Source organism: Tamandua tetradactyla, chromosome 2 (assembly GCF_023851605.1).
Source record: "Tamandua tetradactyla isolate mTamTet1 chromosome 2, mTamTet1.pri, whole genome shotgun sequence".
In the NCBI taxonomy this organism is placed as follows: domain Eukaryota; kingdom Metazoa; phylum Chordata; class Mammalia; order Pilosa; family Myrmecophagidae; genus Tamandua; species Tamandua tetradactyla.
In genome coordinates, this window is record NC_135328.1 from 211080206 (window position 1) to 211092565 (window position 12360).

Below are 12360 nucleotides of genomic sequence, written 5' to 3' on the forward strand. Positions count from 1 at the left end.
AGGTTTTCATGTTCTACCTTCCCTTTTATCCATTTCATGCAGTGGGGATGCCAAGGTCAGACTGACCCGGATTATGATGGTCCGACCCTCACTAGCTGGGTGGCTGTGAGCCCATTACTTAACCTTCCTCAGCGTCTTCATCTGCCAAATGAAGGAAAGGACACTTATGTGCTCAGACGGTCAACAGGAGGCTGCAGTGAGGGAATGCCATATGAAAGGGATCGGTCACGGAAGCTGTTTTTAAGTCACTTCTGTCATATGGTTTTGGCAATGAGAATATACATTACTAAATGGACTCTTATGTTAGAGGACTTGGAAAATGGTGGAAGGAAACAGCTCTGGGCAAGGTCCCTGACCTCTTTGGTTCTCACTCACCATATCTGTGAAATGGTATATACCTCAAGGCTGTCCTCCCCCAGGACTGTTGGCTCCATGGGGGTGGGACCACATCTGCTTTTGGTCAAAGGAGCTTCCAAGCAAAGCGCCAGGTATGTGATGGACTCTCAAAAAATATTGTTATGTGAAGGGAGAAAGAGAAGGAGGATGGACAAGTATTAGATAATCTTCCAGAGATGCAAGATACACCAGAGCTCTGAGGCAACAAATCCCATCTTGCAGATCACAGATAAGGTAAAGCATCCATTCAAGAAAGAAGAAATGGCAAAACTCAGCAGTCTGAGAGTGAGTGCAGGTGCAAGAGGGGACAGGGGAGCCAGGAAACTCAGAGCCCTTTGCTGATGCGTGTGGGGCCCTGGGCAGGGGACTTCATATGTCTCATTTTCTAACCCTTCCAACCAGCTAGTAGGGCAGACATCTCCACCCCACTTTACAGAGAAGGGACCCTGCCAAAGTTCATACAGAGCCCTGGGACCACAGAGCTGGAGTTCTACTTCTCATGAGACTCTAAAACAGCTTTTCACTCATACCCCCCAAATAACATCTGGGTGGACATCAAGATGAAAAGAGAAGAGGGAAGAGAACCAGAGGTTGGGGAGGAGGTAAGAGATGATAGAGCTGCGAAAGAAAGGAAAAGGTGTCTGACTTGCTTCAGGTTTCCTGGAACTGCTTGTGTTGACTTAACACAAACTTGAAAATGGCGGCCAGTCAAGGAGACAGCAAGAAAAGGGCGGGAACAATGGGGTGGAGGATGTTAGGAGCTGGGAACCACTTTCTCATAACTCGTGTTGACAGCTCTTCCCCTTCCTGTTTCCCTCAAGCTTCCTTTGGAAACATCAGCCCTGGAAAGATGGTATTTTCTGTGGAGAGGAGGAGAGCTTGAAGACCCGGCCTGGGCTGGGTAGGGGAGGCAACCATGGAATCCCAGAGCCAAGGGAGGCTCCCTGGGAACACTGTGAAGCTAAATTATGCCAACAGGGCATGGGCTGCACAGAAATACCAGCTAGGAAGGCAGGCAGGACTGTAGGAAGAAGGGGCAGGAAGAGCACGGCATTTCCTGGAGGGCAGCAGGTAGAATCGGATCTCATTTCCACCTCCCAAACACCCTGCAAGGCCGGCATCGTGTTTTCATTTTCCCCAATGAGGAAGGACAGTCCATTTGCCCAGCTAGTGGCAGAAGCCAGTGGGCCTCTTTCTCTCTCCGGGCGCTCGTGTTTTAAGTCTTAGTTCTCCCTGTGGAGAGGAGGACTTTGTTGAAAGACATTTTAAGCAATGGTATCATTTCATTGTGCGCCACACAGAAGGCCTGCCCAAATCTTAATCTGCATTCCCGTGGAAGTGAACCCATTTGCAAACAGTGTCTTTGAAAACGTTCAGGTGAGTGAGGGTGGGGTCGCATTTGTGACTCTTACAACATCCTGTTTAGGTGTGGCCAAACTGAACCAGGCAGCTCTTACTCCCTGTCCTGAAGTCCTTACAAGGAGAGGAAATGCAGACAGAGATGCAGTATCTGAGAAGAAGCCAGGGAGGAGCCAGGGAGGAGCGAGCAGGTGCCATGGGATACGGGGCAGCCCTCACGGAGTGCTGCCGCCCCTGGGAGAAAGCGAAATCTGGCTGACGCCTCGATTGGGACTTCGCAGCAGCCCCAGCAAAATAAGACAATTGAGGTGTGAGGGTGGGGGCGTGTCGGAGGGTCTCGGGCCACCACAGCACTGCGGGATCCCTAGTAGGACCCCAGTGTCAGGTCTCTGTCATTTTCCACACCATTCCTCAGAAGCAGAGGGGCCATGTGTGCTCTGAGGAGGATTTATTGGGCCAGCACATAAATCGTGAGAAGCCCCAGGAGGTGAAATGGTGCAGCTGCTGTGGGAAGCAGTTTGGTGGCTCCTTAAGAAGTTACACATAGCACTACCACGTGAGCTGGCAGCTCCACTCTTGGATATATACCCCAAAGAACTGCAAGCAGGGACTCAAGTACATTCTTGTGCACTGGTGTTCACACAGAAAGAACCCAGGTGTCCATCCACAGATGAATGGATGTACGCAACAGAATATTATAAAAAGGAAAGGGGTTTCTGATAGATGCTACAACATGCATGAACCTTGAAAACATCATGGTGAGTGAAATGAGCCAGACACAAAAGGATAAATGTTGTATTATTCCACTTATATGGTAACTTAGAACAAGCAAGTTCATAGACAGAAAGTAGAGTTGAGGAGCCAGGGCCTGCAGGAGGGGAATAGGGAGTTACTAGGTATCGAGTTTCTATTTGGGGTGATGAGAAGCTCCTTTAGTGGTTGGCGGTGATGGTTCACAACATTCTGAATATAATTAATGCCACTAGATTGTCGACTTAAAAATGGTTAAAAAGGAAAATTTTGTTATATATATTATCACAACAAAAACTGTTTTTTTTTAAAAAAAAAAAAAAAAGAAAAGGAAAAAAAAAGAAGCAGGCCAGGCAGGCACCTCTAACCTCTCCATTGTTCCTCTCTATTTAGGAAAGGACAACCTCGTCTCTCCAACCAGACGCTGCAACTTGCCTGGGACCTGGACCACATTTCCACAGGATGAAGAGGTCACTGCCCGTCTCTCAGCTGAGGGAAACAAGGCAGACCACTCAGTTGTGCAGAAGCTTTTTGGGTTCCTCAAATCACGGCACAGAGGACCCAACAGTGCAGGAGGCCATGCGGTGTGATAGAAAAGGGCTCTGTGTTGAAGCACGTGGCCAGTTCGGAGCTAGGGCTAGGTGGTCTTAAGGTCAAGCATTGGTTCAACACCCGAGCCTCCAGGAAGGGGCCTCAAACCCACGCTAGACCTCATTGAAAATGCAGCAAATGTTTCCGAATTGCTGGGTCCGGTTGGACTCAGCCATCCAGGGCTCTACAAAGTGGCCTGGCAGAGTTAAGTGCCCTGTGCTCTTCTGCCATCGCTGAGTCAACAAATATTCATCAAAAGCACGATTCTTCTCCACGTAGCTTCTATAAGGGGATTTAATTTTGTTTATAATCCAGAGTCATTCCTTTTTTATGTATCCAGTGGAATCTTTTTAGAAAGAGAAAGGTCCCAGAGTGCTCTATACTAAAATGCAAATCCGATCATGTTGCTCCTCTGCTTTTTTTTTTTTGTATACTGTTTGGCAGGGTCACATTTCATTGTTTTTCCATGTGAGTATCCCTTTATTACAGCATCACTTGTTGCATTTTTTTGTTTGTTTGTTTCTTGGGCAATGCATGGACCAGGAATCGAACCCGGGTCCCCCGCATGGCAGGTGAGAATTTTACCACTGAACCACCCTTGCATCCTCGTTCCTCTGCTTCCTAACTTCCAGTGACTTCTCTACATACTTGGAATGAAACCCAAACTCCTCTCCAGCCTCCGAACCCCGTGGGATTGGGCCCCTGCCGCCCCCCATGCCCCGTCCCCACCCGTTCACCCGTGGCTGGGTCCTTCACACACATTTTGCCCATTCCTGCCTGAGGGTCTTCTCACCTGCTGGCCCCCGCTCTTGGCAAGGCAGGCTCCTCCTTGAGTAGGTCTCAGTTCTGCTGCCACCTCTGGGTGGGGACTTGCCTGATCCCCTTCTCTATCCTTTCACTGCCCCCTGCTGCAGTCCTTTCCCACACCTATGAAGGCACACATGGAACTCTCCTGCTCATTTTTCACCTACTTGGTGGCATGTTCATCATCTGTGTGTCCCACAGGGACCACAAGGCCCCTAGAAGCACTGCCCTTACAGACCTTGGTCCCAGCTGTGTCCCCAACACTTAATACTTAGTACACAGCAGATGCTCAATAAATAACTGCTGCCTATTATTAAATGGCAGACCCCATCGCAGGTGCTGGGATGGGGGGAGGTGATCAATGAGGTGTAGTCCTTGCCTCGAAGAGTTTCTAGCACCGTGCAAGATGTAGACCAATACACAGATCATTATAACAAAGTACACGGTGTGAGAGCAGTGAGCTGCATGTGGCTGGTGTCTGGGCACTTATGTTCAAGCCCGCAGGGTGGGGTCACAGGACCGCTCACCTGGCCAGCCCGTGGGGTGTGTGGAGGTAATGGTTCCAAGCAAGGACCCAGGGCCCTGACTTCCAGCTGAAATGCCCCCCTAGTCTACGGACATGCCAACTCGGTCTACTGAAGGCCTCTGAAGCAACCAGGAGGGTTAGCTACTTCCATGCTTTAAGCTAGGGGTTGGCAAGCTTTATCTGTAAAGGGCCAGACTGTAAATATTTTAGGCTTTGTGGGCCAAGCAGTCTCTGTTGCAACAATTTAGCTCTGCATGATGTTATGAAAGCAGCCACAGATCCTAAGCAAAGGAAAAGCCCTGGCCAGATCTGGCGCTCAGACTATAGTTTGTGGACCCTGGAAGGGTGAAACAAGACCTCAGCTTTGAGTGGTGGGTTGACTTGTTCTTTGAGAAGGGGAGGAGTCTAGAATGGGTGAAGGGTGGAGACCTTGCTCCTTTTTTCCCCTCATCTTGAAAGCCTTAAGAACAAGGCTTCTACTTGCCCATAAACCACCTTTGTCTACTTCTTCCTCCAGGTGGACACAGCCTCCTGCCAGGTCTGGTGAGTAGAGCATGTGCTAGATTTCAGCCCCCATCTGTCAACTTGGTCAGGTGTCCTTGTGCCATGTACAACCCAGGCAACTGCATCCAGTGGCCCCACTGAATCCAGTAGGGAGCTATAGTAAAGCTAGTGCTTGGGGTCCCTTTTGAAAAAACAAACAAAAAAACCTTTATACAATTTTATGCAATTCCAGCACTTACAACTTACTCATTTAAAGTGTTTAATCCAAAGCTTTTAGTATGTTCACAGAGTTGTGCAACTAACACTGCAATCTATTTTAGAACATTTTCATTACTCCAAAAAGAAACCCATAATCCTTGGCTATCGCTCCCTTTCCCTTGCCTCAGTGTCCCTGTCCCTAGGCAGGGACCTAGCCCTAGGCAGCCTTAATCTGTTTCTGTAACTGTGGATTTTCATATTCTGGATATTTTATGTAAATGGAATCATAAAATATTCTAGTTCGCTAGCTGGTGGAATGTAATATACCAGAAACAGAATGGCTTTTTAAAAGGGGAATTTAATAAGTTGCTAGTTTACAGTTCTAAGGCCGAGAAAAGTCCCAATTAAAACAAGTCTACAGAAATGCCCAATTTAAGGCATCCAGAGAAAGATACCTTGGTTCAAGAAGGCCAATGACGTTCAGCGTTTCTCTCTCAGCTGGAAGGGCACATGGCGAACATGGCAACATCTGCTGGCTTTCTTGTGGCTCTATGAAAGGGACTCTCTCCAAAATGTTTCCTCTTTTAAACGATTAATGGTGGAGTCGCAACTCCATGGCAGCTATACCACCCACAATTGGGTGGTTCACATCTCCATGGGAACAATCAAAATGCTCCCAGCCAGCAATACTGAATGAGGATTAAAGGACATAGCTTTTCTGGGGTCCACCACAGATTCAAACCAGCACATAAAATATGTGCTTCTTTGTGACTGTCCACTTGATGTAATGTGTTCAAGGTTCATCCATGTCTCAGTATGAGCAGTGTTTTATTTCTTTTTATTGCTGACTAATATTCCATTGTGTGTATTTACCTCATTTTAGTTATCCATTCATCAGATGACATACATTTGGTTTATTTCCACCTTTTGGTTATAATGAATAATGTTTCTGTGAACATTTGTGTATGAGTTGTGATTTTTATTTCTCTTGAGTAAATACCTAGTAACTCTAGGAGATGCAAGGAAAAGCCAGACGATTTTCCAACATGGTTGTACTTTTTTTACATTCCCAACAGCATTGTATGAGGGCCCCAATTTTTCTACATCACTTGTTATTACCTGTCTTTTTGGTTACAGCCTCGTGGGCATGGACAGAATCATTGCAAATAGGATCTCTTATAATGCTGAAGGTTGTGGCTGCTCTGTTTTCTAAACCTTGTACACATTTCTCGGATTCCTTATTATGCTAGACTCTTGTTTCCCAACCAAAAGGAAAACCCTCATTGAGAAAAATGCCTAACGCAGGAGAAGAGAAATACTCAAAAGAACTAGAGAAAGTCTAAAATAGCCCCTTAGTACCTGATTGTGGTCTTAAATTCTCCACCAGATTAAATGGTTTTGTCTTCTTAGAAAGGACAGTGAATAGAGCTTCTGGACAGAAGATCAATAAGGAAACAGAACACTTGGACAATGCTATAAACCAACTAGCACCAGCAGATACATGTGGAACACTTCACCCGGCAGCAATACCTTGTCTAGGGCACGTAGATCATTCTCTAGGGGAGACCAAATATCAGATCAAAGAACAAGTCTCAATAAATTTTTTAAAAATTGAGGTCATACAGTGGATCTTCTATGAACACAATGGAATGAAGCCAGAAATCAACAACAGAGGGAGAAGTGGGAAATTCACAGATAGACGGAAATTAAACAATGCACTCTTAAACAACAATGGGTCCAAGGGGAAATTAGCAAATTGCTTGAGATGAATGAAAACAAAGAAAAAACACGCCAAAACTTATCGGATGCAGCAAAGGCAGTGAGTAGAGGAAAATTTATAGCTCTAAATGTTTACATTAAAGAAGAAAGAAGACACTTTGGCATTTCTTCAGAAAGTATAGAACTAACATGTGATCCAGCAGTCCCAATACTAGGTATCTATCCCAAATAATTTAAAATATCTCGAGTAGATATTTGCACACGGAAGTTCACAGTAGTACCATCCACAATTGCCAAAAGATGGAAGCAACCCAAGCGTCCATCAATTGGTGAATGGTAAACAAAATGTGTTATATACATATAAGGGTATACTACTCAGTTATAAAAAAGAATGAACTTTCAGCACATGAGACAACAAGGATGAATCTTGTAGGCATTGTGTTGTGTGAAATAAGCCACACCCAAAAGGACAAACATTGCATGACCTCACTGACATGAAATAATTAAAATAAACTCACAGAGTCAGAATCTGGAATACAGGTTAGCAGGGCATGGGGAGGAGTAGAGAATAGGGACTCAAGACCTAAATTTGCTGAGTTTCTATTTGGGATGATTGAAAAGTTTTGGTACTGGATGGTGGTGATGGCAGCACAACATTATGAATCTAATTACCACTACTGAACTGTAAACTTGAAAGTGATTAAATGGAAATCCTAGATTGCAAAAATGATAGAAAAAAACAATTTTTTAAAGGGCAACTATTCCTTCCTTTGCTCTCTTTATAAACCTCCTGCGAGTGAGAGATGCTCTCTGCTTTCATGACACCTTGGTTTTGAAGACGAGAATGCTCTACATCCCTCGCCAGTGACTGGAACATTCTTTTAAAGGAGTTCGGGGCAATACTTCTATCCCTAAAGCAGGCATTTAAAAGACATTTTTCCTCCTTGGAATCTCCCTTCTCTGCAGTAGCATGTTGTTGCTCACATGGGAATGATCCTTGGCAGGATTTTGGCTCCACCTAGCACCCGCTTCCTGCAGTAGGGATGGCAGGAGGGGGAAGATCACGGGGTTCCCAGGATCTGGGAAGTTTCAGTCCTTTCCAAAGGAGGGCACCTGGTCAGAGGGCCCCAAGGCGCTTTATCACAAAGGCTGAAGTGGGTCTTTGTTATACTTTCCCCACCACTTCTTCCCCCCACCTCTTCCTCCCCGGACTGGGAGTATAGCTCCAGGAAAGACATTCACACTGTAGTCTAAGTGATGGAAACTGAGAGTGTTGTAAACCCTGTCCACCCACCAATGTTCTCTAGCTCAGAAAATGGGTACCACCTTTTTAGAGTTTACAAGGCAAAAACTCCCTCAGCAAATGGGTACCACCTTTTTAGAGTTTACAAGGCAAAAACTTCCTCACAGCCAAACAGCCAGCAACTTATGTTGATTCTATCTGTTAAATACTTCGATAACTATCTACTTATTCCTATCTCCATCAATGCATTCTAGATCAAATGACCATCCTCCCGCTCTCCTGGATGTATAAATTATCTTCCAAACTAGTTTACTACATCCACTCTTGACCTCATCCAATCAGTTCTCCACATGTCAGCTAGAGGGATCTTTTCAGATGCAATCATCATGCTTCTTTCCTTTTTAAACCCTTTTGCACAAGTCCAAACTCCCACCATGGCCCATTGCAGGATCTGGCTCTGGCTGCCTCTTCCAGCTTCATCCTACTCCATTCTCTCCCTGATCTCTGTGTTCTTGCCACTTTTCTGCTACTGGGTCCCTGAGGTTTCACTGCCAGATCTTCACACATCCTACCTTGCACCCTCTGCCTCCTACCATTGCAGTTTATTTGGCCTTATCCTTGCTCAACTTCCAGCTCTCAGCTTACAATTACCTCCTAGGAGATGCCTTACCTGACCACCCAAGCCAAGTTCTGTACACTTCAATGCTGATAGACTCATTTCTTTTCCAGGGCCTCCTACTCCTCCAGATGGTTAGCAAGGAGCAAGCCTGTCATTTACCACTGGAATCCCACTGCCAGCACACGGTGGATGCTCAATCAATAGTTGCTGAATGACTGAACAAATGAAGGACCAGTGCTGGTTTCATTAATTCATCCTCTAATTGAGAACCTGCTGTTGGCAAGACATTGTACTAGAGACCTGTACAGTTTTGGTGGAGATACCAGGCCCTGCACTCAAGGGACTGAAGTCATTAGACAGGTCTCCCAGTTTGATGGGGGGTGACGCTGATGATTCTACCCCACACAAGAGGCCACTGCCACTGGCAAGCCAAGGTGAGCATGGTCCAGGACTGCTGATAACAGGGTCAATCTACGAGATGCTTTTTTCCTGTTTTGGTGATGGTGTGGTTGGCTCAGACCACCAATCGCAGGCAGCAAAGGCAGTTTCTGAGGGGCTGAGACTTCAAGTGGGCTCTTTGCCTAAGTAATTCGTCAATTAATGAACTCAAAAGCTTTTATGAAAGCCAGCTAGCTGTGGTGAGCGCTGCTAGACTGTGGGACAGAGGTGGCTGCCTCTGGGCCAAATCCAACCTAAGATGGCATTTTAAAAAATTTTAAGTTAGTTTGCAAATGGTTGAAAACTTGGGAGATTTCACATAAAAATTTGGCTCCTCTTGAAAAAAAAGCAGTACATTTGGGCATGCTAGGCCTGCAGTCCCACAGGCCTGCAGCTGGCTGGAGGTGAGTGGAAACAGCATCCTTATTCATGAAACCCAGTTAGCTTCGCAGGTCTGCATTACTCACCAGGATGCATGGGCACTGGGGTTGGCCTTCCCCACCGCTCTAGGAAATAGCTGTTGCCCTTGAGGAACTTATAGGAAATACTCAAACTGTGCCCTCACTCCAGGTGGGTGACAAGAGAAACCAGGAGAGCCAGGGAAACCCCGGAGAGTGGAGACCTTGTGAAATTGTCTGAAGTTCATATATTTTGCATTTTATTGCAGAGACCCTGTCTCAGGCAATTCTTGACTATATTGACAGCACTGATTCAAATACCAGGCCTTGCCACTTAAATTCCCTAAGCCTTTGTTTCTACATGCAAAAAGTGGGGGTGTTTCTACTGAATGGCAGAGTTGTTGCAAAAATGAATCAAATTGATCCTGCAGATAAACCATCTGGCTCATAAGAAGTGTGCCACAAATGCTAGCTAGATTAGTACTTCCATAAATTCATTTATAGCAAATAATTGTGTCACCAAATAGTAGTGACCAGAACTCTCACTCCTAGATCTTTTCTTTCTAATGTTTTGTTTTCCTAATTAAAATAGGAATTCATGCTCCTTACAAAGACACTCAAACATAAAAACTCATACCATAGCAAGAGCTGATTCGTGGACTTGACATAGTTTTTTCCTTGCTGATCAGTACAAAGTATTTAAAACTCCTTGGTTACATCTACGCACCAAAGCAAGGCTGCAGCACACAGCTGGTCCTTCTCTGCCTGAACCCGGACATCGGGTTGAATAAAAGGCTTGGAATGGAAAAGTGAACTTTATAGGCACCTTGGTAATACTCTCTGGAGTGAAAGTGACATTTATTTCCCCTTGGGCCAGCGCTTCAGTGCTGCATTCCACACCCTGGCAGTTCCACTAGAATCCCGGAGTCCTGGCCCCGACGGCCCTGTTTTCTGGTGGTCACTCCCAGACGTGAACTGGGGAGGACCTTTCAATGTCAGCCAGGTGGTGCTCTCTCCATCACCTGGTGTCCACTGAGCCCAGCTCTCAGCAACAGGCCACATGGAGCAAACTTAAAAAAAAAAAAAAAAAGGCCATTTACAAAGATATTTCAATGCACTATCTGGCTTCTCTCAGACACGGTTCCAAGCTGGTCTCCCAGGAAGGACATGTTTCCTGGTCCAGCTCTTTGTCCCAGGGATGCAATTCTGGCCCTGTGCCACGTCCAAAATACTCCGTGAAAACCTGAGTTTGTGCAACAGGGACAGCACCAAGGCCCCAGGCTTTCCCTATTGGCCTCATAAAATCTCGAGGGAAATAAAGGCTTGGCGCTTTCTTATCCCGTGGGATTCAAAGTTATCTCTTCTTTGCTTCTCAGGTTCTCAGGGTTTCGGGCTTCCAGATAGCGCTGTCCCTGGACTACTGTCCTGAGGCTGTGGTTTTGGCATGTGAGTCACTCACTCCCACTCGGAGGCCTCAGTTCAGGTGGAAAACAGAACCAACTCACATCGTGAGAATTTCCAACTGTGGCCAGATAGGAGCCCACTATTGTTAAGCAAATTACTCCAACCACTGCCAGCCCCTAATCCTCACTTTCTCCACAGTAAGTAATGCAATATGAATGTTTACATGATGTTCAACCCGAATCTGTCAAATGTTAATGAAAAAGAATTCAGGAGGTGCACCCATTTCCTACCGGCTGATGTGCAATACACCTTCTCATCTAACTTTCAATACCAAGGTAGGTCTACCATGAAACCTATCAAGAACCCCTTGCCTTGTCATTTCCCCCCATGATTTAGTTCCTCCAGCCCTTATTTTTCCCTTAGATCTTGTACATTTCTGCATTAGGATTAAACACACAGCTGAAATTTGCGTGTTGACTATATGGGAGCACATGGTGGGATAAGGTGTCTCCAGTCTACAGAAGAAGAAACGGTGGTTCAGAGTGGTTAACAGCATGCCAACCAGTCCTCAGAGAAGGTTCCCACCCTTTGGGCTCAGCTTCAACACAGAGAAGGCTGATGAAACCTCCAGCCCTAGGCCCTTGGGGAAAGCCCGTTGCTTTTTCCACCTCTGCAAAATGAGTGAGTGCTGCTAACTCTGTGGCTTTTTATATTTTTAAAGAAAATTATGCTCTGTAAAAAGCCTTCAGCTTTCCCTAAAGCCATCAGGTGGCCCTGACTGTGACAAATAGGTCAAAAGACAAAACAGGCAAAGGGAAAACCCTTTCTATCCCGAGCACCCTTTTGTCATTTGTCTCCAATGGACTCCTGGTCCTGAAAACTTTGATTGTCCAAACAAACAGCGTTGGTTAAATTATAATGTCTTTCTCCAAACTCAATGAGTCAAACAATGCTACACGCTGGCCGCCGCAGGGGCTAAGGGTGAGGAGCAGGGATTCTGGAGTTTGGCCTGGATTTGGAGAGCTTTTGGTCTTAACTGCAGGCTTTGACCCCTCCCTGTGTCCCCTTCTTCCTCAGTGTGCTCACCTGCGACTGGGGATAATAACAGCACCTGCCTCCTAGGGATGTTGGGAGTATTTAGTGCATTGCTATCTGCAAAGAGCTCAGCACAATTCCAGGCACGTGGCTAGTGCCAATTAAGGCCAGAAAGTCTTATGGTTATGATGGCCAGCTCAGGAAGGTCCCCTGAGCCACTTCTTTCCTGCCCCTGGAGATAAACTAGTAAAATTTCCACATGATGAAGGGGATTTGTTGTCTGGAAGTGAACTGGCTAGAAAACCGTCTATAACCCTGTGGCTTGAGGGTTTGAGGAACTTCTCCAACTCCCATCAAGGTGGCCGAGATAATCCCA

The 12360-nt window shown here is 46.0% G+C and overlaps 1 protein-coding gene across 4 annotated transcripts in view; it reads right to left on the reverse strand.

Annotated features, from left to right (window-relative positions):
- Positions 1-12360, reverse strand: part of KAZN (kazrin, periplakin interacting protein) — a 1164933-nt gene that overhangs the window by 300296 nt on the left and 852277 nt on the right. The window lies entirely within an intron of this gene.